Below are 24,864 nucleotides of genomic sequence, written 5' to 3' on the forward strand. Positions count from 1 at the left end.
GTTGAACTGTGCTGCGCCTGAATCGCTGCCCAGAGCCGCGCTCCCGGAGCCACCGCGGCCCCGGGCAGGGCAAGGGCACGCAGCCGCCCTACCTGGGCGCCGCGGCCGCGTCCTCCCACGTCCCGACTGCAGGCCAATTCCTCCTCCAGCCACAAATCCATCTATCTATCTCCCTCTATGGGTGCAGCTTCCACCCCGGAGCATGCTCAGTGCGGGCTGATCTTCAGCCATTTCAGAGCTTTGATGAAATGTGAGCGTAAGGAAGCGTCATTAGCAGAAGGGGGGAGAAAAAAAAAGAAAAACGAAAGGGAAGGTGAGGGATTCGCGGGGATCCAGGAGACCTTCCTGCTCCCACCAGCCAGGCCAGGCTCTGGCTGCAGGGCTCGCAGGAGGGATGAGACTGCGAGCATCTCGCTTCAGAACAAAGGCAAGGCAAGTCCTGGCTCAGGCAAGCCTTGTGCAGAAAGTAGTAGTGCCTACAGACTCTTGAGCCAGCATATTTTTCACTCTGGGCCTTCCACAAATTAGTGTTTTTCACAAAATGCCATTAATATTTCCCCCCCAACAGGCTTCATCTGACGCTTTCAGCTCGCAGTGCAAATAGTGCTTCCCGTCCGTCCTACAGCTAAACCCACAGCTCCCCATCCCATGTAACCTGGACAATTTCAACTCCATTTACAAGAAACTCAAAAAGCATGCCAGAAGAAGGGGGAAAAGCCTACAGCACATACACATCATGCTGTGCTTTCCTAAGAACATGAATTTTAAGAGGTTTGGTTTTAGCCCTGAAACTCCTCCATCGCTACGTTTTGTCTCTCTAATACAACGGGAGTTTCACAGCAGAATACGTAGAGAATTTTTTTTCTCCTCTCCAGTCTTCCAAACAACAAAATACGCAGAGACAAAAGATAGCTCCTGCAGAAGTCAAGCTTTGCAGGCCAGGGCAAAAACTGGCCACTAATCCCACGCAGGTTTTAATGCGTGCCCCAACCCTCCTGTTGGGCCCAAGCCAAAGCCAACTCGGGGTGTTCAAATCCGTGAATTGTCTCTGCACAATGCCGAGCGATCCTCGCTTCCTGCACGCTCATGGCTAATATTCCTGTCGTGGACGTATAGGGTCTGCTTCGGAGCCGCCGGTTTGCTGCTCCAAAGGAAGACTAACAAATAATCATAATAATAATCAAAACCTTAATCAACACTGCACTTCAGAAAAAAATCACGGTGATAGATGAACACCAAAAACGGGCTCTTTGCCTGAAGTACACTTCCAAGGTAATCACAAAAATACTAAGAGATTCTGTAAAATGCAGTAAGCCAAGTTAAATGTCTGATTGTCAGCAGCGCCCAGCACACTCATGTCAGACGCACTATGAAAACAGCTCTGCATTTTGTTCTCCCAGTTGAGAGAGAGCTCTCTTCCCCGTTAAACTCCAGCTGAACACCAAGCTGGAGCTTTTTAGCAATCATTCATGATAGCAAAGTCCTGGCATTCACATTTGACTTCTGGATGCAAGGCAGCATTCCACGCCAAGCGCTGGCAAGTTGCGTTTTACAAAAACATTTTTAGAGCACAAAGCATTTGGTAAAGTGACCCAGGATGAACCACGGTAATTTGGAATAAAGCGTGCGTGCTTAGCTGCCCCCGGGCCCCCACCTCTGCTGCAGCATTTCAGCAAAGCACCAGGGCTCAGCCCTGCAGGAGCATTGGGTCCCTTGGTGCCCCTTCTCTGGGGACACTCGTTAGGGACGCCATTTCCAGAGCAGGATGCCACCCTCCCTGCACCGCACTGGGAACGCCGAGGTACCACACCGCGCACTAAGCACAGACTGGCAAACGCAGCCGACAAATTCTATTCTCGTCCTCTCGCCTGCCTTTAAATTGGAGGTGGTTTAAAAATAATATTCAGACCATAGGATCCTGAGGCATGTCTGCTGAATCTAGCAGTGTTTGCATCTAGCACAGCTCAAGCATGTCAAGTTTGTTTCCTTGGAAACAAAGGCCAATTTGCAAGCGTTGCTTTCTTCCTTCATTTTTTTCCCCTTAAATATAATGAAGACATACCTGCAGCTGTTGTTGATACAAAGGAATTAAAGCTGATTCACGTACCAACAAAGTCCATAAGAGAATTATTAATACATTTCACTAATGAACAATTGGCTTGCTGCACTAAGGGAAAACCACAGTTCATCACTATTTAAAAATCCCTTTTTCCCTTCAATAGATGCACACTCAAGGCACGGCATTTATATTGTCTCCTTGGGGAGAGGGAGGAAAAAAAAGGAAAGCCAGATTCATTTGCTTACCCTAGGCTAGGTACACGGGTTCCAGCGGAGGAACAATCTAAGAGGGAAATCCTGTATTGCTCCTAACACCGCTCCGAAAGCTGCAGCAGCAGTGCTCAGAGCACACCTGCTTAACACAGGCTGAAGAGCCAGCACAAGCTCAATAAAGAGGAAAGCAGTAACATCTCCTAGATGTGTTCGGCCAGTTTTAAGCCCAACTTTTTCTCAGCAAGGGCATGCATTAGGGCTTAAGTGGGGAGTCAGCCTTTCCACGCAGCCGTAACTCTTCTCCCAGACAGAGCCTGCTCACATCAGAGGTCCTCACGCTGAAGGCAGTAAATCCCGCGGCGATGACACACAACCTCTGTGTGGGCAAGAAGGGAGGGAGGGCAAAAAGTGTCAGAGGTGCGCTATCCACAGCCTGCTTTGCAAAGGCACCTGCACCTTCCAGAGCCTTCATTGGGAATCACAGGTGCTCAGCACCTTTCAAAAACCTGTCAGATGAAGAGTAACATGGACACGCATGAGGACAGCAAATAAAATTATGGCTCCTTGAACACGCTGTCTGTCCCGGAGGCTGACCTGGCACAGAGCTCGCTTCCCAGCACGCCAGGGCTCCAGCTGCAATCTCAGCGTGGGGACCCGAACGTCTGAGGGAGCAGAGCCTGGCTCTTCAGCTGCACCAACAGGAGCTGGTGGAGCAAGAGCAGTCTCCTTCCCCCACATCAAGTACAAAGCCTCGCGATTCCCTGCCCCTGGAGGCCCAGTTTCACCACCAGAGCCATCAGCACCCACCACCAACCCCAGATGCTCCAGCACTTCTGAAGGTCAGGGCTCGGACTCCAACGCACCCCGTCCGCCAAGGAGGCTCCAAGCTTGCAAATGCCTCTTCACTGACAGTGAAGCCTTGGTAGGACCAACCACTGCACTCAGCTGTAGACAAAAAGCACCAAAAACTACCTCCAAAATGTCAGGCAGAACTGCTCAGTGTCTCACCCGAGAGCCTGAGAACCGAACCTCCACTACCCTGCCCTTCAGTGCGGGTGAACAGCACCCAACAGCAGCAACACGCTTCCATCCCTGCTGCAATCGAGCAATCCTAGAAGCAAATCCCCCACTCTGCAAATGGGAGCACCCCATACCGAGTATAGGTAGGTATTCAAATTACTTAGTTTTATCCCAACCCATGCCACAGTCTTAGGGCTTTGTGCTGTAGCCACCACGAATTCTGGGGGAAGAGCAAGGAAAATGATCTAGCTCTTTCCGATCAAAAGCAGAACATATACTGAAAAAAAAGCACCTAAACACCACCATGTACAAAAGAACCAGGCAGATGCACCGTGATTTGCTTAAATATATTGCAACAATATAAATAGTTATGGCTTCTTTATAAAGGAATCCATAACAAGAGATGTGAGTAGTAGATAATATGACTGTCTCCATTTTACAGATGGAAAAACTGAGGCTTGGAGAAGTAACTGCTAAAAGTTTCTGGAGTGGTCCTACATACATGTATGGGACAGAGGAATGTGGGAAAGGTGACCTGGACCCGAGGGCCTGCTCTGCTGCTCTCCTGCCGAGTCGCATCGGGTGGCTGAGCTGGGGCAAGATCCAAAAGAGGTGTTGGGACAGCCAGCGTGGGACAGCTTCACCTTGCGCCTCAGTGAAGTTCGGGCATTTTAAGCTCCTCTGAAAATCTCATCTTCCATTATTTAAAAATAAAATAAATTGATTAAAACAAAATGCATCAATGTAATAACAAATGTCTCAGTATTTTCTCCCTCTGTATCGGATTCCCTGTAACGAATATGATTTTCGGAGGGGAGGGGAAATATTTATCCAAACCAGCAAGCTTTCAACCCTGAGAAGCTCTCCATGCCCACTGCTGAGGTCCAAAGCAGGAGGGTGCCACGGGGGTGACTCCGTGACAGCAGGACGCAGCCCAGACTCATGCAGGAGGGAGGTCAGATCCGAACTGAGCAAGGGGAGCAATAAATTCAGATTAGTCACTTCGCAGAAATTTCCTGTCAGATAAGTGGGTGCACGTCAAAGCATCCGAGGCAAGGACAACGAGCTCACTTAGCTATTTTTTTATGCAGATGTGTTCAACACCTGGCAAACGTTTAGGTGACAACACTGTATGGAAACCAACGCCGACATGGATACAGGGCGAGGGTACACCACTTACTAGCAAACTGAAGATTTGCTTCCCTTCCCTTCTCTTCCCCTCCAGCCTGGCAGGCGCTGCCGCGCTGCTCGCAGACATCCGAGGGCACGGAGCCAGCGCCTGGGGCCCCACGTATTCCTGGAGATTTCCGAACACAGATTTAAATTCGGGAAGATAGTCACAGGATTTATTTTAATGCCCAAATCATTAAACCATCCTCTTTGATTGGGTTCCCAGAGCTGCACTGATAAAGACTTGCTGTATTACAGCAAACACATGCGAGGCTGAGACTCATAGCTCAGCTCGAAGACTGATGAGCTCACTCTGATACTTTCCCACATGAAAGCTCTGTAGAAAGAGCAAATTTCAAATCAAGAACCGCTCACTGATCTCGGGTGGCCAGCTTGGACAGCGCCTTTCAAGCCTGCATCTCCTACAGCAAGGTGCAGCACTCGGTGCACTTGACAATAAAGCACCAGTTTCACATCAAAAATTAAATCACTATTGCAAAAAACCAAACCAAAACAAAACAAAAAACTCCTTCCAATTCTCCCACCTTTTCCCTCCACGTGTAACATGCTTATTTGCCTCTCAGGGAGGCATCACTGTGTTAACATTTTAAATTAAAGTGCTCGCAATAGAGCAGAGCACTAGAAGAAAAGCACCCGCACCAGACGCCACAGCGATGCAACCAGCTCGCAGAGCCCCGAGCCAGGGGAAGGGGAAAGCTGAAGGTTGCAACACGGCTGCAGCCCAGCCCCGGGCTGCCCGCTCTTGGCCACTGCAGCCAAAACGTTCTGGAGGCAAAGCAGAAGGCAGCAGGCTACTGGGGGGAACTTTTGCACACTTCTATTATAGGGGGAAAGGGCTTCAGCCCTGCCCCTGCTCTGCACAAAGCTCAGGCTCTGCCTCCTGCTGTGCGATCTGCATCCAAAGCCCCACAGACCCCTGGAAGCTTCTCCTCCGCTCTCGTGTCCCGGAGAAGAGGCAAGCAGAACTGCTGCTGCTCCGGGTTGGCAGCACACCAAAAAATAGTGCACAGGCAACAGGAGAAGACAAATCCTGAGTTTTTTCCCCTTCTGAGACAGGAAGCCAAACATCGGCCGTCGGCAGCCGCCTGCTCGCTCTCAGGCCTCGGTGAAACAAACTTGAGGACGGCCGAGGTCAGCCGGCTCCTCCAGCGCTCTGCCCAACATTTTCTCTGCGGCATCGGCCCTGCTGCTGGCCCCGAGCAGCGCACCCGCACAGCTCCTTCCCCTCTGCCTCTGGAAGGGGGTGAAATGCCCGCTCGGCCCCAGGTGAGGGCCGTGCCAGCTGAGATGGCCACAAGGGGAACATCCCCTGGGTGTTGCCATCATCACGGCAATATTTTGGGTATTCCCCTTTCGTTACATGCCTCGGATATCAGTGTGAGAACCTGCACGGGGATATGCACAGGCCAAGACAGTGGCACGCCTGCAGCACCGCTATTTTTTCCTTTTTCTAAATCCTTCGGTAGAAGGAGCAGAGTAAAGGACCAGTTGTAAAGCAACCCGAGATGCTTGCCATTTCAAACCGTATTTAACACCCTTCTTCCTCTCTGCAGTGAGCAGAGCCTTGCAGAATTCCTGCAGTGCCCCACCTATCCCGCTTCCCACTTAAACGCACCCGTTCCCAAGGAGGTTGAACGGATGCCATAAAGCAAAGTTTAAAGTTAAACTATAAAAATGCAAAACAGGCTGCACCCGTTGCGATACGCAGACGAAAGGAAGAGAAACGTGGTTCATAAAAACCACAGTAAATGCAAATTCTCCTGCAGCAGTGGAGCTCACACGGACCTACCCACGGATAAGTGCCAGGCTGGACCGCTCGCGTGGCAAGGCAACCTGCGGGGAGGGATGTGAGCATGTGGGAGCTCCTGCATGGGTCTAAACAACAGAGGGAGGACACCGACACCGATGTAGGACACCAGTGTGTATATAAAGTGACCGAGCCCAGTAGCCTGAGGGATCCATTTATGTTTGTCAGGTGCTCACACCTCATTTCTGATCCCTGTAACGCTGCCCTGCGCTGCCAGTTAACCTCAGCTTCAGGAGTCCGTCAGACTCTTCAGGAAGGAGGACGGTTGCTGCCATCGTTTTGCTTCACAAGGGCCGTGTCCCGGCGGCTCCCGCCCCGATGATTTGCGCAGCTGCAGTACAACGGGCTGCTCAAAGAACCGCGGCCATCTCAGCCTGCGTCCCACCAAAAAAACTCACCAAGTGTTTTGTCCTGCAATTATATAACGCACTGCTAGAGGTGAAAGCCGAGCTTTTTGGTAAGAAGCAAGCTCCACTGAGCTCACGCCTTCAGACTGGCGATGCCTGCTGGTGACACAATTCATTTTTCTCTCCATGTGTAGTTAATTAAGTGCAGCATCTGCCTGCACTGCAAAAGTCAATGCGCTTCTGTATTAAAAGGGCTACCTGAAGGTAGGTTGCGTGGAGGTTGAAATTTTATCACCTTGTAAGCATATAAAATACCAAGTTGACTTCAATTAGCCAAATAAAAACATGCTTTGCCTCCGCCAGGCTGCAGGAGCAGCCACCCACCTGGATGCCAGCACAGCGCTTTCGGCGTCGTGGACAGCGCGCGACTGCGGCACAGCCACAGAAGACAGACGTGTCAGGGCCGTACCTTGGGACACACGACCAACACAAGCTCTTTGTTCGTTATCTGTGTCCGGCTGAGGTACCTTCTCTTCGCAGTTACCCACCTGCAGGGGTCTGGGGGGAGGCCTCCAAAATCAGAACCCGCAGAGCACTGCCTTCCCCAGCCTCTCTTAAGCAACAAGAATTGGAGCCCCTCTGCCATGCCCGTGGAGAGAAGTGGGGCCAGCTCTTCCCTTTCATCACTCCATCATGATTCAGGGGCTTGGGGGAATTTTTTAATCATTTTTTAAACACCAGCATAAAGGACAAAGCTGCTACAGAGACAGTGATCGGAACTTGCCTCCAAATCCCTCATTTTGTTTTCCATCTTCAACCACTTTCCATCTTCCTACATATTCCTACACCTACATACTGAGGTGTCTTTCCTCAGTTACTTTGGGATCAGGGATTTTTCTGTTTTCAGCTGTTCGCAAACACACGTGCCCATGTCTGCATGTTTCAAAGTTTCGCTGTCTGTGTCATTTTTTTTTCCTTCTGTTTTGAACTCTATTCCCCTATTTGTAATTCCCGTTTTTAATTTCTCCTCCGTTTCTGATTTATTCTCCATCCTACTGCTCCTGTTCTAGTCCTCCCACTATCCTCCCAAGGCAGGCTGCACAACACCAGCCCTGTCCTCACCTCTGCTGAAGTTAATCTATGCTACGGGGTCCCTACAGCAAAGCTGCAAAGCCAAGAGAGGCACAACAGGATGCGCGAGCAAGCAGCCAGATGTCCTCCCAAGAACCTCATCGAGACTGGGACCTCCGTCAGGCTCCGAGGGCACAGCCAGGGGGTGGCCAAGGAAGGGGTCGATGCTCGTTTCTCTTCCGACTCCAGATCTCTGCCTCCCCTCCCCAGCAGGCCCACTGGCTTTGCAGGGAAAGTTTATGGTGGCGGCCTCCGCTACGTTATGGCTTATATTGCCACTTGCTTTCTTCTACCTTGAATCGTTAACAATCCCCATTTATCATCACACAATTATTATTCTCTACATTAAAATAATTAAGAAAATTGCACTAAGCTTCAGGTTTTAAGAGAGACAAACTACCCCACAGGAAAGCGTGTACTTTTTCTTCCTTTTTATCAGATGAAGTAAAGCACAGCTGACTTTTGAGCCCGCCAAGCTGCCATTCTGCCCTTTTTACATCTCACGCAAAGAGGCGAGGTACTCCGGAGCCACAGCAGCACGATCCCGCTGCCTACTGCTTTGCAGCGAGGTATCCTTTTAATACAGCGCAATTAAAAAGGCCTCAAAACATTTTTAACCTTAAATGATAAAAAAGGCTAAAATACAGAACAACTTATGAAATGTGTCAAATTTAAAAAAGAACAGTTCCCAGCTGCCCAGCAATGATGCCTCCCACCTGCTACACAATACGAATGTATTCCCCAGCGCCACAGTGCCTTTGCACATCCACGGCAGCGAAGCCCTGCCAAAGTAAAGCACAAGGGGCCTGGCCTCACCACGAGGCAATGAAGAATTAGGAGAAATTAATAGGCACAAGAAAGATGCCATGCCAAGGCAAACCTCAGCCTCCCCTGCACCCCAAGGAGGCTCTAAGGGATCAGCATCCTCATGGCGTGTCCAGGACACGCGTGGCTCCTTGGTGGAGCCAGGAGAGCAGGGATGGGTTTTAAGCGCTCTCGATCATTCCTCGGAAATAAAATTAAAAAAAAAAATTACTCATTGAGCTATTAGAATGTGCAAACATTTTGCCTCGTGTTCCGACTGCCACATTTAATATTTCAAGCAACATCCAGGCCAATATTGTTGCTTAATTTAACATAACTGGATCCTGAATGCATTTCTAACAGATTAAACCACAGAAATATCCACATGTTTTAATGAGGATTTGGCACTCCTCAGAGCCAAACAGATTTTAGCAATATTTTTGGACTACAAATTCTTTCATTTGAAAAAATTTGAAAAGAAAGCCCACTGGTAATGTATCTGCATTCCCTACATTTCAAGTTTTTGGGAATTTAAGTGCAAATTGGAAAACCTAAATATTTAGTGCCATTCTAATTCAAGCAACATCTGGACAATTTTCTTCGCCTCGTAAAAGATTCCAGCCAGCCCCGCGGAGGCTCAGCGCATGGCGCTCATGCAGAATGGCTCCTTCTCCATTCGCATGCCTCAGTCAGATCCTGTAGTTTCTATGCCAACGAGCATTTGTAACTCTTTAAAAAGCACATTTGGAAGTGGGGGGAGAAGAAAGATTTAAAATGTGATAAAGATTTTTTGTTTGGGGCGAGATTTTTTTTTTTTGGTTTGGTTTGTTCCCTCTGCCCCATCTTAATCATTCTTTTTTTTTTTTTTTTTTGAGGAAACCTCAACAAGGTCCAATAACCATCACCTCTCCAGTGGCAGCTTTTCCACCTGCTTCAGAATAAAGCAGTACTCAGTAAAAGAAGCAGAAAGTTTGTTCAGTTAACCCAACACATAAATATATACATATAAACAGACACACATATATTTATATATGCGTATATTTATATACATATATATATATTTATAGAGATCTCTCTCCAGAAAGAATCAATGCCAACCATCCACCGGCACCCTCTCCCACCAGCAGCTCCGCAGCCCCAGCCCCAGCCCCACCATGATAACCGAGCACAGCCAGACGAACCCGTGGCCCCATCCCTGCCACAGCCAGCAGGGCCCATACCCGTCTCCCAGTCTCAAGTAAAAACACCAGAAATCAGGCCCAAGCCATCCCCCCAAAGCCCATGGGCTGAGCTTTAACCAGGTTTTGTGGCACCACCTCCCCTCCTCCCCACCCCTGCCCTCGCAGCTGGCTCCAATTTCAGACTTGACGCTTGAGCTGGGAGCCGGGGTGCTCGAGGTGCACGGAGACAAAACCACAGCCATGAGACAGCAAAGTAAAACATCTGAAGCAAACAATATGGCCTCGCTCGTACCTTTCCTTTTGTTTTTGTCCTTTCACACAGACATGGCCTCCCAAGCGTGTGGTTGCCACAAACTCCTCTCCCGCCCGCAGCTCAGGCCCGGCGCTGGGCCCGGCAGCCCCAGAGGACGGCAGGCCGGGTGGCGCACGGCTGCTCCCCGCACCAACCGTTTGCTCACAGGCCCAGTGTTAGTGACCCCACGTCTGTGAGCTCCCTCACTCCACCCTGTGCACGTCTGACACAGGGCCTGATGCTCTGGGCTGTGAGGATGGCGAGGCTGCTGACAGAGCCACGGAATCATTCACAATGGAAAGGCCGTTCAGGACCACCAAGCCCAACCATCAGCCTGACCCACCAGTCCCATCGCTGGGCCATGTCCCTTGGTGACACCTTCACGTCCCTTAAATACCTCACGGGGTGGGGACTCCGCCACTGCCCCATGAAGCCTGTTCTGGTGCTCAACCACTCTCTCCATGAAGGAATTCTTCCCAATGACCAATCTAAACCTCCCTGGTGCAACTTAAGACCATTTCCTCACATTCTACGAATTATCACCTGAGAAGTGACCAGCACCCTCCCCACTGCAGCCTCCTTTCAGGTGGATCATGTCCTGGAGGAACATGAAAGGACTCTTGCCACTGATGCCACGCAACACTCAATCCCAACCACAGGACCAAGAGAAGACGTTCTCAAGGACATGCATATGGCAAACTTCTCGTCCTTCAGCTAGGCTGTGGGCATGCAGAGGGGAGCCTTGGGCACCCGCAGCCCAAGCAGAGGGGAGGCTCAGGCTGGGTGTTAGGAAAAGGTTCTTCACCGAGAGGTGGTCGGGCACTGGAACAGGCTGTCCAGGGATAAGGTCATGGCACCGAGCCTGGCGGAGTTCAAGGAGTATTTGGACAAGGCTCCAAGACATAGGGTCTGGTTTTTGGGTGGTCCTGAGTGGAGCCAGGGGTTGGACTCAATCATCCTTGTGGGTCCCTTCCAACTCAGGCCATTCTGTGGTTCTGTGACTCTATGAAAGCACTCACACACTGCTCCTCTGGCAGGGCAATGGCTCATCCCCTCCATGAGTGCCGTAAGGCATAACACAGCCGATGTCAGCAATAACCAGCTGGATGATAGGAAAGATTACATCCAAAAAACACTTAGTTGGAACAGGCCGGCAGGTCATTGGCACACAAAAAGCCTTGAGAACGAGTGAGGTGCTGTGCAGAACAAAGCCGTGAACGCCCATTTGTTCCACCCTTTGGTGTACTGCCCGGCCAGTTCCCGTCCTCTCACTGCCCTTGCCACCAATCACACAGCCTCTGCCGTTTCACAACCCTCCTGACAGACACGCCAGCAAGCACAGGGCTCTTTTACAAAAACTCAATGTGACTGAAGTTCAGACTCTTCCTCCACACTGTGCATACATAGCAAATGCTTCCCGGAGAACAGGACCATAACCGGTCAGTGATTTACACCCACTGCAGCAAACTAGATGGAAACCTGCACAAGCTGGACACGCTGCTCCATCGGTGACTTTAGCAATGGATCCTAAAATGCCAAAATCAACAGCAGCTTTCTATGGAGAGGAGATGGCCACCCACGTTCTGTGACTGGAATAACTTCTTCCATGCCGTGCACAATGACCCAAGCACACTGTCAGCAAGCAATAATCGTCCCTACCAGCTCAAGAATAAAGAGAAGGGGCTGGTTTCCTGCTGCAGCCCCCCCAGGACTTCTGCACAGGAAGCGAAGGGGTCACTGGTGTGTGAGCACAGGGAGCGATCCTGAATCAATCCATGGCAGAATCAAAGTTTGTCGGGAGTGGCATTAATGAATTCCCCTGCCAGGTTTGTGATGGTTAAAGGCAAACAGAAGATTGGTGGGAGAGGCACAGCAGGTGGACCTTCAGGAGCATACCCACATGCCCAGTCTGGTGGTCCCCAAGCTCGCACTGTGGCCAAGAGGCTCCCGCCCTCCCCCCCCGCTGCTAAGGCTGGGAGCTGAGCATCATCACATCCCCACCGCCCTCCAGCTGGGTGCCACACAAAGATCACGGACATAACAAACTCCTACCCTGCTCTTCTCCGTGACGGATCACACCCTGCTCCTTTGGAGCAATTTCACATAAGGGAAGGGGCAAACATGACAGACGTGAGGAATTTATTGCTGTAGGGTTTCTTGTGCTGAAATAGCCCTGAAACTGTCCCTAGTTCCTGCACTGAGCCGAGGAAAGCCAGGGCCATGCTCAGGTCTGGTGCCAGTCCCTGGTCCCCACCTCTGCTGTGCCCTGCGGGGACAACGAAGGGGACATCACGACAGGGCAACAAACCCTCCCTGTCACACCAGATTTTAAAGCACCTCGCACCTTCTCTTCACCTTCCCCCAGCACAATCGCCCATTGATCCCCAAGCCAACATTTTTAGCTTTTTCCCAAAGCCTGTCGGAAGGAAACCGAGGAGCCAGCCGGAGGGCAGCCTCAGTGCCCCCCTCACTCTCGACCAAGCCCGGGCTGTGCCAGGGCTGTGCCACCACCTCTGCCCACAGCTGGCAAGGGCATGGATGCATGGCTGGGAGAAAAAAATAAATGTGCCAGGAGATAAAATATGAAATTCCCTTCCTCAACCAACGCACCCACAAAAGCTCTAATTTAGCTCTCGGGTGCATCACTGCATATTCCATCACTTCTGAGCCTTTTAAGGAAGTGCTCCAGCATCTTCCCAAATTAACCAGGTAACGCTCTGCGGTCGGACAAAGTTAAAAATAACCAAGAGTGGGGGCTCAGCGAGAAGCTCCTGCAGGGAAAACCTCGTCCCATCACGGCTGCAAGGAAACAGGCCCTTGTCCATCTGCGGGCACTGAAAGGCAGCGAAGCCACCTCCCTGGCAAACGCACAACGAAACCCAAGGACAACGCTCCCCATTAATGCCAGATAATTATAGGGCTTCAATTGCAGGCAGTCCATATTGCAAGCAAAATCCTACATAAGACTTGCACTATCTACCACAGCAGGCTTGACCCCATTTTAATATGCAGAAGAAAAAAAAAAAAAGAGAAAAAAAAACTCATAATCCTACAGAACACAGAGCAAATAGCACTCTCTGGGACTACTCGAATACCACCCTATTAAAATACAAACATGTTCCTACAGTAGCTCACTGATTTTAAATATTCACCATCTTTTCATTTCAGGTTTTAAGCACTTTGCCTGGCAACTGTCTGAAGGGCAAATCATTATGGAAATAGGAAGACAATTAATTTTCTTTTATTCTGGAAGAGGATTATTGGAATAAATAAAATAATCAGCTTAGACAAAAACACAATTCGCAACTTATGAAAAACAGAGGACTTTTTTTTTCCATTCTTATTTGCAAAGGAAAGATATTCTTGGATGGAGTTTGCAAGGCAAGAGCAGAAGTTTTGGAACTAAATAACCTTGGACTGCTAACTCACAACCCCCTGTGTGCCATCAACAGGAGGAAGGCTGTCATTTCAGACACCTTCAGAGCCACTTCTTTATGTCTGCTGTTATTTAGCAACTTCAAACACCAGAAAAAAAAAAAAAAAAAAAAAGATACCAAGGCTAATTCTCCTTTTGCACAGGTGTAGGAGCCCCCAGCTACAGGCAGCCCTTATCTGAGCAGGAAAGACTTCACGGCAGCGTCACACCAACACCGGCAGCCACAGACCGGGCAGTGACAACAGCATTTTAGGGTCCCCTCCCACCCATGCCTCTGCACCCAGTAAATCCACATCAAGTCCACTGAAATTAATGGATTTATCTGGATTTCAGACACTGAAGGGGGTATTAGAAGGGGTTTCAAAATCAAGCAGAGGAGGGCTGTATGCTAATGCTTGCAGATGAGTTCCAAGGAGAGAGGTCTCATCAGTGCCGCTATCTGATGGCAGCTCAGCATCACCACTAACACGGCTGAAGGAGTATCGGATACCCTGTGACCTGCATGCATGCCTGCAGATGTGAATTAAGTCAGAGATAATGCATTTAACTCCCAAACCCAGCGGTAGAAATGAATAAAAGGACAAGGCAGCCTTCAGGTGCATGTTAGCATGAGATGCAGTTGTTATTCACTGAGAAATGTTGGGATACCTGGCAAGAAGCGTACCGTTGTTTCTGAAAGCCTTCTCCAATAAGCAGTGTGAGGTATAAAAATAGCGTGGAACCTTTGGTTCAAGGTTGCTACAGCCTCGAAGAAGATAGAGAGGTAATTGATGGAGGCACAGATTCCTGGGAACACTAAGGACTGTAAAAGTACTGAGAAATCAAATTGATGATCTGGAAAATAAGACAAGATTAAGAACGATCAGGTTAGTGGGGGCTCCTGAAGGAGCAGACGCAGGAAAAAGCAGACTCGTGGCTCACAGTGGATTGTGGAGGAGGTTAGGGATGAACAATTTCTGATGTCGGTTGCACATCCTGGTGAGCCGGGTCCCCAGCTGGGACCAGCAAGCAGCACCATGCGCTGCTGGTGAATGGGCTGCCTCACACCTTGCACAAATCCAAGCCTGGATCCGGGCTCCCAGCACCGTGCCCCCACTCCCTGGCTTTCTAAAGCAGCCTCTGCACAGCCCCAGGTGCCCATGGGCACGTGGCAGCAGCTGGAGAAGGCAGCAGCTGGATGAGCTCCTGCAGGCACCGGCACCGCAGGGCGCAGCCCTCTCCTCTGTTTGCTTTTTAGCTGCAAGCCTCCGCGGCAGCAAGTAGGTCACGGGCGAGACGGCGCTCGAAGCATCACCTGCTGTTCACTTCCTCTTCTTTTAGGAGCCACCAAGGCGCTTCCATCCCTGCACTGCCACCCTTGGGACCCAGCACGGCCCCGCCATCCCTCCTGTCCTCTCCTCCTCTGGCTGTGGCAGTGCAGTGAGGGGCTGCCTCCCTGCCCTGCTGCACCCCGTATCTCCTGGCCACCAGGCACATGGCCCTACGGCAGGGTTTTCACTGCAGACCATATTTTTCCAAGCACAACAGAGAAATCATAAGCATGTTGCATTGCTCCTCCAGCACTCCGAAGCCTGAACATATGCCTTCCGCGCTGATCAATTCATTAAGCTTCATCCACCATGGGAATGGGGTTATCCTACTAATTTCACAGCCAGGTTAAGAAATGCTGCTCCTTCCCCTGAGCCTGCCACTTCACTTACAACAACCCCCAGGGATAAAGGGGTGGGAATCCTCTGCTCCCAGCTGATCAGGTCCCCTCTCCAGGCAGGGCTCCCCAGGCACAGATCTCCGTGCCTGGCGAGGAGATGCTGCGCAGCCCTTCCCTGCTTCACCCGGGACATGCGCAGGGCACGAAGCAGCAAGGAGGCAGCACAAGGTGCGAAGGAAGCCGAAACGCAGCCGTACCCTGCATTTGGAAGTGGCTGGGAAGGCAGGAGGTAAAACTGCTCGTCCAAAGTGAGCCTCGGTAAGGCACAAACACAGAGGTGCTAAGCTGCTTGGCAGAGAGAGGATCCATCACAGCAACTAATTACAAGGCTGATACCACAACGTCTGGTTTTAAAGTCGTTACCAATTGACTGCAGGTTGGCTGAAGCAGTTAGAATGAAGAGAAGCAAAGGCAACAGGCTTTGAGGTGGTCATTATTTGATTATTAGAGACTGGGACTTGGTGCGACGTATCACCCAGCAGTAACTTTCTCCTTCCTGCGATCGCTGCGGTTGTGCCAAGCTTCTTCAGACACGCTTGTGAGATTCAGTCCCATTTTCTTATGCCAAACACTGGCCTTGGCTGCTGCCAAAGTCCCAAATTTGTGTTTCAGTTCCTCCACTGAGCAAGGTCATGCCAATGGAAAAGAGACACAACTGGCCACATGGGCAGGTTTTTTCACAGAAATCCAGGACGTTCAGGCAACGAACCCCAAAATGCCACGTTTCACATCTCAATAAAAGCCACACGGATGCACCCCCTGCATGCACGGCAATCCAGGCAGCCCCACCTGGGGTCCACACGATCAAAACTCCCCAGGTACTATTTGGGGCTGGGCTGACGTTCCCGTTCTGCCTGGAGTACTTCAGCTCAGCCTGAGCACTGCCCAGCACCTCCCACAAACACCCCCTGTCCCCAAGGGTGCTGCTTCTGCCGGCCCCACAGCTCGTGGCAGTGCCCGTACCACCCGCATGGTGCTAGGCTGGTGGTTGCTCCCTGTGGAGCTCCAGATCGCATCTGCAAAGTTTTAAACTGGACGGAAATTAAATGTGGACGTAGCTTCTCTTTTTTTTTTTTTCCCCCTTCAGACTTCGCTGCCGCAGGGCCTGCCGGAGCTGAAGGTCTTCTTGGCAGAGCAGAGGAGCACTGCTTCGAGCCGGAGGCACAGCATCCCCGGGACACTGAAAGCTTCCTAAGAGCTGCACTCCTTCTAGGGGCTCCCTCTGAAAATAGCTCCTTTTCCCTATTTTCCTCCAAAACAAGAAGAGGAGGAAGGCTCTACTCTTTGGCTTTGAGCCACAAGGCATGCCATAAGGGAACAGTGCCACGTTTCTCCTTTCGCTAAACTTCTTCCCTGTTTCCTGGTGCCCACGCTGGGTGACCTTGCACCAGGCAAGCAAATAGGGCCGTACCAGAGACCAGAGGAAGGAGTTTAAAGCCCTGGTGCCACCCAGGCACTTGGTCCTGTGCTTGTACAGCAGGCCCCCACCTACACACCTCGGGTTAATGAAGTAGTTTTGTTACATTCTGCTCAGAAGTAAGTTTTAAGGTTTATTTCCATGTTCTTGCTTTCCCCTTTTTGAAAACATTATTTCCCAGCCCTTCAACCAAGCACGCTTCCACCAGGATGTCACTGCTTTCCTCGCAACTCAAAATCCCTTCTCCTGGTGATAATTATGTCACTGGCGTAAGGTAAAAGGCCACACCAGAAAACACCAAACCACAGAGGAACACGTAGCACCGCCGACCCCTGCAGAACCTCGGTGCTCCGAGAGGACGAGTCTTTGTCCTCACAACTTCCGAAACGCTGTTCTGAAAGCAGCGACCCTCCCCACAGATATTTATATTGCTATATCTCTATCATTTTCCTCACACCCATCAGAATGAAGATATAATTAACTCATCCTCAGTAGAAATTACAATGATTTTGAAACAGCAAGAAACAATCTATTTGCATTTGGTAGCTAATTATTCCCCCTACGCGCACACCCATCAATGTTCCCTAAAACCATCCTCCGAGGGCAGACAATCTGTGCTAGCCACAGCTTCTGGAAAGGAGGGGAAAAGGAGGAACTGAGCGAAAAACCTCAACACTGGGCGGGCAATATTTCCTTGGAACACACAGCATCCGTAGCGCAGCAAAGCCCAGGGCAGGACAGCCCTCCTGAACTCATCCGACAGCTTCACCATCCACCTGCGAGCTGACAGCCACCACAGGATGAACCCGGGGGGAGCTGCTGACATCTGCACAATTATTGAGTTATTATTCCCTTCTTCACACCGCGCCAAGGAAGCGCCGTGCCATTCTCCAAGGCACAGCACCGCGTGCAGATCCTACTGCTGTCGGACACGAAGGTAACACGGGGTGATGCAGGAATGACCATCACAGCCATGCAATACCCAGATTTTTGGTAGCACAAGGGTTGCACCCTGTATTACTCACTGCTCGAAGGAGGCAGGGTGTGCCCTCCTTTGAGCAGGTCTCCAGGATTGATCCCGAACACCTCGAGCTTCAAGGGAAGGGATTTCCTCCAGCGAGGTGCTCAACACCCAGAACTACGCCTGTGCACCCCCTAAAGCCAGGCGTGTTTTGCCAACAGTTCACCTCGACCTCCTCCTCACCCAGCAGGATTAGTTTGAGGTTTCTAAGTGGAGAAGACCCGAGCCGTGGTTAGGGAGCTCTACCAGCTCCAGCACCACACTGGAGCAGCCCCAAACACACTAAGCCAGGAGGGTACCACTGCCAGCAGCCCGCAGGCTGGCTCTACATCGCTTGCACTTCAAGAATTTGGCCGAAGCAGACGTAGGACACCAGGCAGGTCCCGTCCTCCTCCGACCTGGTGTTCGCTCACCAGGAACCCTCCTCCCCCTGGGCATTGAGCACTCAGTTCCGCGGGGTGCAGCCACGAGCTGCCGCACTTACCTCACCCTCAGGACCACGTATCCTTTACAGCAAAGCCAAAATTGCTCAACGGTTGGGTTTTTTCCCCCCATCTGACACAGGTTTGCAGCCCCCTCAGGCATGGAGAGGAGTGGGGAGCATGTTAAAAAAAAAAAAAAAAGAAAAAAAAAAGACTTTTTCCAATCAAAGCTAATCCCTTTACGCATCTCCTCTCCAACAGACGCAGGATGCACCAAGCCCCACTGGGTCCTGATAACCCCTCTGAAGGACTGGGTGTTTCCAGCCACCAACGCCGCCCATCGTGCAGCAGGCCTCACCTCAAACCATCAGGCCTCACCTCAAATCATCGTTTAACTCAGCACCGGGTCGGCCGGGAGCCTGCCCCCGCTCTAGGAAGGCAGCCGGGGCCTCGGCTTGGCCTTGCACTGCAAGAGGATTGCTTTGGCCTGGAGGGAAAAAAGAAACCACGACATGAAGGTCACCCACAAAATCATTACACAGCTCCCTCTTCCCCGGCTCTCCTAGAGAAAATCCTTACCAAACCCTCAACCTTAAAGGAGAAACACAAAAAGATATGTACGTTAATCCCATATACCTCCGTCAATTTTTTTCCTCGTGTCTTTAGAGCAGTTGTTTACTGCAGCCAACTGCAGAGAAATTACAGTAGCTTAACTCTCCAACTCCCTCTAAAGGATTAATCTTCCAGTGAGCATGCTCACGCGAGATCTTTTTTCAGCAGTTGCATCCATTTCATGAAATGAGGGCTGCTGCAGACATGAGGAAATGCCATTTCAGGACGACAGGCAACGGTAACCAGCCCCAAAAGCCAGCGCTCATCCCCTGCTGGGGTTCCAGGAGGGCTCCGTGCCCAACCCTCCACCTCCGGGCGCTTTCGAGCTTTCACATCCCGGTGCCCTCTGGGGAAGGGGGGGCAGTGGCTTCTCTGCCAGACCCCTTTTAAACGCCCGATCTTGACTTCTCTCTACAAGCTGGTGGACAATTTGTCCACGGCGTCCCAGGGCACAAGCAGCCTCTCCTCCCTGGAGCTCTGCCTTTTGTAGCACTTGTTGGCCATCTCTGCTTTTTTGGAAAGTAAGGGAGATAATTTAGGGCACGGGGGAGGGAGAAGCGTTCAGATGAAAAGGAACAGCTTGAAAAATCCCGTTCTCAACTGCAGCACAGGAGACAGCAGAGCCCGAGACACATTTAACTCCATAGATTAAGGACCCATGCAAATGAGGATTTGCGAGTAGACGACAAATCCAGTACCTAAACTAGGCTGCCCAGGTAATCTTTCTTGTCCATTCATTCCCAGACCACTGGGGGTTATAATTAAACTGCCCCACCGGGGGTATTTCCCCCTCACCCCAAACAGTGCACAGTGAAGCGGAGCTTTCCTGGTGGAAACAAAGCTCCAAAATTAAAGACAGATATTTCTATTTTAGGAAGAGCTGCTTCCATTTTCAGCTGCTTCCCCCATTAAAAGGCGTTCCCTTTCCCATTTATCAGCTTCACATCTGTTCCCTCCCTGCTCCCCCCGCCCCAGGACAGCCTCTGTGCCCAGCTCCGCAGGGACCAGACCACAGCCCCTGAGCACCAGCGAAAACCGGAGCAGGATGAAGCCAAAAGCTCGACGTTGCATCCCAACCCACGCCAGGCTTCACCCACGTCCTTACAAAGACCTAAACGTGTTTGGGTTTTATTTATTTTTTTAAAGTCTTGAATGCCTTCGATGCCATGAGTCCCCTGTTATGTTTTCAGCCCTACACGTGAACCACGAACAAGAGAAGATGTCACGATAGTGTTAAATAAGGGCTACGTCTGCCTTTTAAAATGAATGCTCACCATAGCGACCGTCTCTATAAGGGATGATAAAACGTACTGGTGACACTGGATATTTTGTTCTGTTGTCACCTAACTAGATTCACCCACAGAAACGACATCTCTGTTATCATGCATTAAAATAGACGCTTTGTTTTATTTATAAAGCATCCAAACTGGTTGGTTTGGATGTGTCACAGCACAAGGCTGCTCGTCCACCCCTCCCTGCCCCATCCTCTGGGGACTTTAATGAAAGATGCCTTCACTCATCCTGTGCACCCTCCTCGCCTCCCACTCAGCTCAGGTGGTGCTCAGGCTGCTCCAGCTTCCTGGAGAAAGGTTTGGAGCCCCGCTGGGACCTGTCCCTGAAAATCCCTGCAAAGAAAAATCCCAGGCTCTAAGGCAGGCAGACATGAAAGCCTTGATGCAGGAAGATTATGTTCTGCATTTCCTCCTCCACCGCGGGATTACACCCAAACACGAAGTTGGGATGTGAGATATGGAGTTACCCTGACCTGTCATTCCCCATTTGGAAACGAGTCATACTCCCCGAGCTCAGACTTTGAAGATTGACTGCTATTGATTCTTCTTCAAGCCAACAGCCCAAGCTGGCAATCAGTCAATAATAAGCAATTACTCGACAGCCTCTTATCTCCAGATGCCAGCCCAGACAGCTCGATTCACAGAGGCAGCAGGTCAATAAATCAAAGCTGCTCTCAATTTTTAAATATCATCATTTCAAAACCCACCCGGCCTTCAACCTGGCTGAAAAAGCAGCCGGGACAGAGAGCTCCCTGCAGCACAGGACGGTGGCCTGTGACTAATTTACCGAGTGGCAGACAGGACGCCATGTGGTAACATCCACCTCTGACACTCCTCGTTTGTCAAGAGGAGCATGAAAGTTCCAGCTGGATGAAGAGGAGAGGGGGAAGCAAGCCCTTTTCCTTCGGGCAGGTGCCTGCAGGGAAGCAGCAGAGCCGGGCAGCCTTCCTCAGGTGCTCCCCATCCATGGACTCGGCTCACCTGGACTCTCCTTGCCGTTTGCCGGGAGCATCCCAAACACCACCGTAAACGCGTTTAACTGGGACAGCAGGTTTCATCCCAAGAAAGGCACTTCTTTCTAGTCTGCTCTTCCACAGACTAAGCATGATACATACAAGTGCATGAGCCCAAGTCTCCTCTCGTGCACTTGAGTGTGAGCCAGAAGCGATGCTGTCACAGCCAGTGGTGCCACCGCAGTGCCTTGCCGAAATCTCACGTAGACATTTTGTGCTCCCAGTGCAGATTGCCTTTAAAGAGCCAATTGTTTGAAAAGAACTAAGAATCACCTATATAACTTGCAGGAGACCATGCATCCGGACCACGAGGCTGATGCAAGGGGAACCTTCTGTCTGGTACTGCAGAACCTAGAAGCTCTGAGAACTTCACTGCTTAGCCCCAAGTTCTCATGTAAGTCATGGGAAAGGCCCTGAAGTACCAACAAAACAGAGCAATGCTCAATAAGTAACTCTGCTTCTGTTGCTAGAAGAGGAAGGTGACATACAGGATGCTGTATTCTCCACATTGGGTATTAGCTGCTGACACAGGAGGTACACGAGGCACAAGCACAGTAAATCCAAGACCCTCAGAGCCTGTGAAGACAACACTTGCAGGAAGGCTGCCAGAGGTCTGAACAATACCAAGTGCATAATGCAATCAAGAGAAGAATAAGGCACGACTTGGGAACGTGGTATCTCCGAGTACGGGGTACTGGCAGCCCCAAAGCACGCAGAGGGCAGAGGCTTCTCACTTCGTTTGGTCCCAGGAAGGAACGCATTTGGACAACATCACGACCAAACCGTGCAGGCTGAGAATCACCAATCAAGCTAGCTCGCAAGAAAACAAGAGATGATGCTGAGCCTGAGCCCCAGAGGAGAAGGGTGACCCTCTTGGAAGCAGGATCAGCCCATGGCTGGCACTCACCAGGTGGGCCAGGCTCCCGTGGGAGCCTCCCGAGGTTTTCATCTTTAGCTACTGGCAGCGCGCTTGCTTCTTTGGTTCAGCGGTGGCTGGGACAGCAGGAAGCTGTGGGAATGCATGCCCAAAATCTGAAAAGGATTTTTCCTCTTCTTCTTACCCACAGAGCACCTGCAGGTGGCTTTTACACTGTCAGCCTCAGCATACGACATCGTGGCAAAGCATGGAAGAGCACTCAGAAAAAAAAAGTGTTAACTCACAAGGCCGCATCACTGTCACCGTTTATAGTACAGCCACAAAATGCCAAACCAGCTGACAGGATCCCACAAACCGCACTGCAGAGCGACAGCGGGCTCCTAAGCCTTACAGCCTACCAGAACAATTTTCACACCCCACCTGCATTTCCCTACTACAAAACACTCCTCCTCTCCCCCACGGACGGACAAACGGATGGCAGGTTGGTGCATCCACGCTGAGAGGACCACGCAGTGGCAGCACAGCCCTGGAGAGAAGCCTAAAAAGCTCCTGGAGATGTTGGCTACTGCAATAGGTACTTTTTTCCCCAAAAGTAGAGGCCATTCTGCCTGGCTTTGCTGGATGCACGGCCACAGTCTAACTCATGCTGTCAGCATCCAAAATAATACAGCAATTAACAAACCATAAGCAAGGCAGCAACAGAAGAGCATTCCTGATCTTTTCTGATAAAAGCAATGGCAGCTGCAAAATGAGGAGGCATCAGGACCTGTCACCCACGCCCCCATCTCAAGGCATGACCATTTCATTCAGAAGTTGATGCCGACCTGTTGTGCTCGGCTTCCTTTTTGCAGCACCACGTTGTCTTCGCCCCAGGACCCTGCTGCTCAGGGCTGAAAGTGCTGGGACAGCAGCAAAGTCTAGAAACTGAGAACAGCAGGGTGCCACGGCCCCACCAAGGATGTCATCTCAGCGAGAGAAGAACACAAAATGGGACTGAGACACCTCCCGTAGGGCAGGGAGCTGCCATCCACACCACTTCTGGTGGGCAGAGCGATCACTCAGCCAGTCCGTCACCGCAGCGAGAAATGACAGCGGCGCCCCGCGGCTCCTCGCTATCAGGAGCCCCGTGCCTGAGCGAGGCTTTGCTCCTCCTGACGAGCCTTCATTTCATGCCCAGCACGGAGGTGCCGTTACGCCCCGAGACCTTACTGCTGGCTTTGGGCAGAGACAGGAACCAGAGGACAGATGTTCCTGCAAGGCCAGAGTCGATCCCTACCCGCATGCTCAGCACCTGGTCAGTTACATCTCACTGAACAAACCCAATTTGCATTAAATTCCAGAGGTTCATTGGGCAGGGAAGACAAAATTAGATCCTTAACAGGACCTCAGCATAGTCCAGTCATCTCATCTGCATGGCCCGCACGGTTGCAATGAACGTGGGTGCTTCATAACGTAATCCTCCGAGCAGACAGATTCCGGGACTTCCCTCTGGCCCCTCCAGCACCTTCAAGATGAAGACACTGCACCAAAGATGTGTGCGGGGTGCTCGAACTGAAAGTACTACCCAACAGCGGGCTGCTTCTGTGTGATGGAGGCTCCTGTTCGCTGCGGCATCAGCTTCGATACTGGAGAACCTCGGAAGAGCTCGGAAGATTCCCGTACTGCAGTTCACATGGATTTGTTTCGCCCCACGCTGTTCACAAGGATCAAGCTAATCCTGATTTGTCTCCCAAAATAAACAAACATGGTTTAAGGTGATTCTTTTTCATTCAGAAGTGTTAGCAGAAACTGTCCCTCCATGCCTGGTCTTCCTATCACCTACATCAGAAGTTACAACCTCTGATCTGACAGGCACCTCCAAAAGGCTCTGAAAAGTAGCCAAGAAAAGCAAGCCACTTTCAGGAGCCATATTTGTTGCACAGATATTTACACCCTGCTGGCACAGGATTAAAAACCACTCAGACAAACCAAGCAGAAGTAGCAGAAAGGAAGTCCTGGAAGTGTCTGGCTTTAAATATAAAAGGCAAAAATTAGTAATTTTTTTTTTTCAGAGCTTAAGCAAATGGTTTCATGAAGCTGACAAAGACAGAAATTCCCGTGCTGGTTTATGAAAACGAGCGTGATGGCTAACAAAGGCAGTGCCAGCTTCAAGGAAGTAAGGCTCAAAGCCTGGCTGAGCTGGCCATGCCTCATGTTCGTAACACCCGTGCTGTGACCCTGTACAGGTTACAAGACACACCGAGAATAAAATGAACATAATTTTTCCCCTCTTTGGATTAACGTTCAAAGGTGGAGAAGTTACCTGCACTGCTGAGGACGGCAGCGCCAAGAGGCTGCCGTGCCCCGGAACCAGATGGCCAAGCCCCGCGCTCCCAAGCCTGCCGTAACACGCAGGGAACTTGGCGAGATCCCAGACCTTGGTTAGACAAGGATTTTCCTGCACCTTGATCCAACGGCAGCACAAGGATCTGGACACAGCCTTCTGGAGCAGGCAGGTACCGATGCCCAGCTGCCTCCCAGCGCACCGGCTCACCACGGCAGAAGCATCGCCTGCACCCCATTGCTGGCCCCGCTCGGTGATGGACCCGTCCCGCAGCATGCCGAGACAGCGGGCAGTGGGACAGGGTCCAGCACCCCCTCGTCTGGGATCCACATTCCAGTGTTTCATTTGCATGTTTCCAAAATAGCTTGTTCCCCATTTGACCCATTAAAACAAAAAACAAAACAAAAAAAACCACAACACACAAAGAGAAATACAAACCCATGGAATGACAAGGACTGAAACAATATCATGTAAAAAAGCCAACTAATTCAAGGATCTGATTACTGACCCAGCCACAATTCTGTGTCTTTTTAGCTACCCCTGCTAGAGGCAGCCTTTACAGCATGAGACTGCTGCTGGGACAGCTCAAGGCACGTCCAGAGTTATGCCAACAACCGTGCTTCTATCAACACGACCTTGCTCCGCACGCATGACGTGCAGCACAGCCACACGCACAGCAGTGTAAACGTGCTCACGCCC

At 50.9% G+C, this 24,864-nt stretch overlaps 1 protein-coding gene across 11 annotated transcripts in view; it reads right to left on the reverse strand.

Annotated features, from left to right (window-relative positions):
* The window catches only part of EHMT1 (euchromatic histone lysine methyltransferase 1), a 115,050-nt gene that overhangs the window by 76,932 nt on the left and 13,254 nt on the right, over positions 1-24,864 (reverse strand). The window contains exons 1-2 of one of the 11 annotated variants that reach the window (XM_035564748.2): positions 18,685-18,828; positions 18,427-18,535 (exon numbers count right to left, since the gene is read on the reverse strand). The exons of the other annotated variants lie outside the window; for them this stretch is intronic. The gene's annotated coding sequence lies outside the window, so the exon portion shown is untranslated. Of the gene's footprint in view, positions 1-18,426; positions 18,536-18,684; positions 18,829-24,864 lie in introns of those variants that run through there. 11 annotated transcript variants of the gene reach the window in all.

This window comes from Cygnus atratus, chromosome 19, assembly GCF_013377495.2.
Source record: "Cygnus atratus isolate AKBS03 ecotype Queensland, Australia chromosome 19, CAtr_DNAZoo_HiC_assembly, whole genome shotgun sequence".
Classification (NCBI taxonomy): Eukaryota; Metazoa; Chordata; class Aves; order Anseriformes; family Anatidae; genus Cygnus; species Cygnus atratus.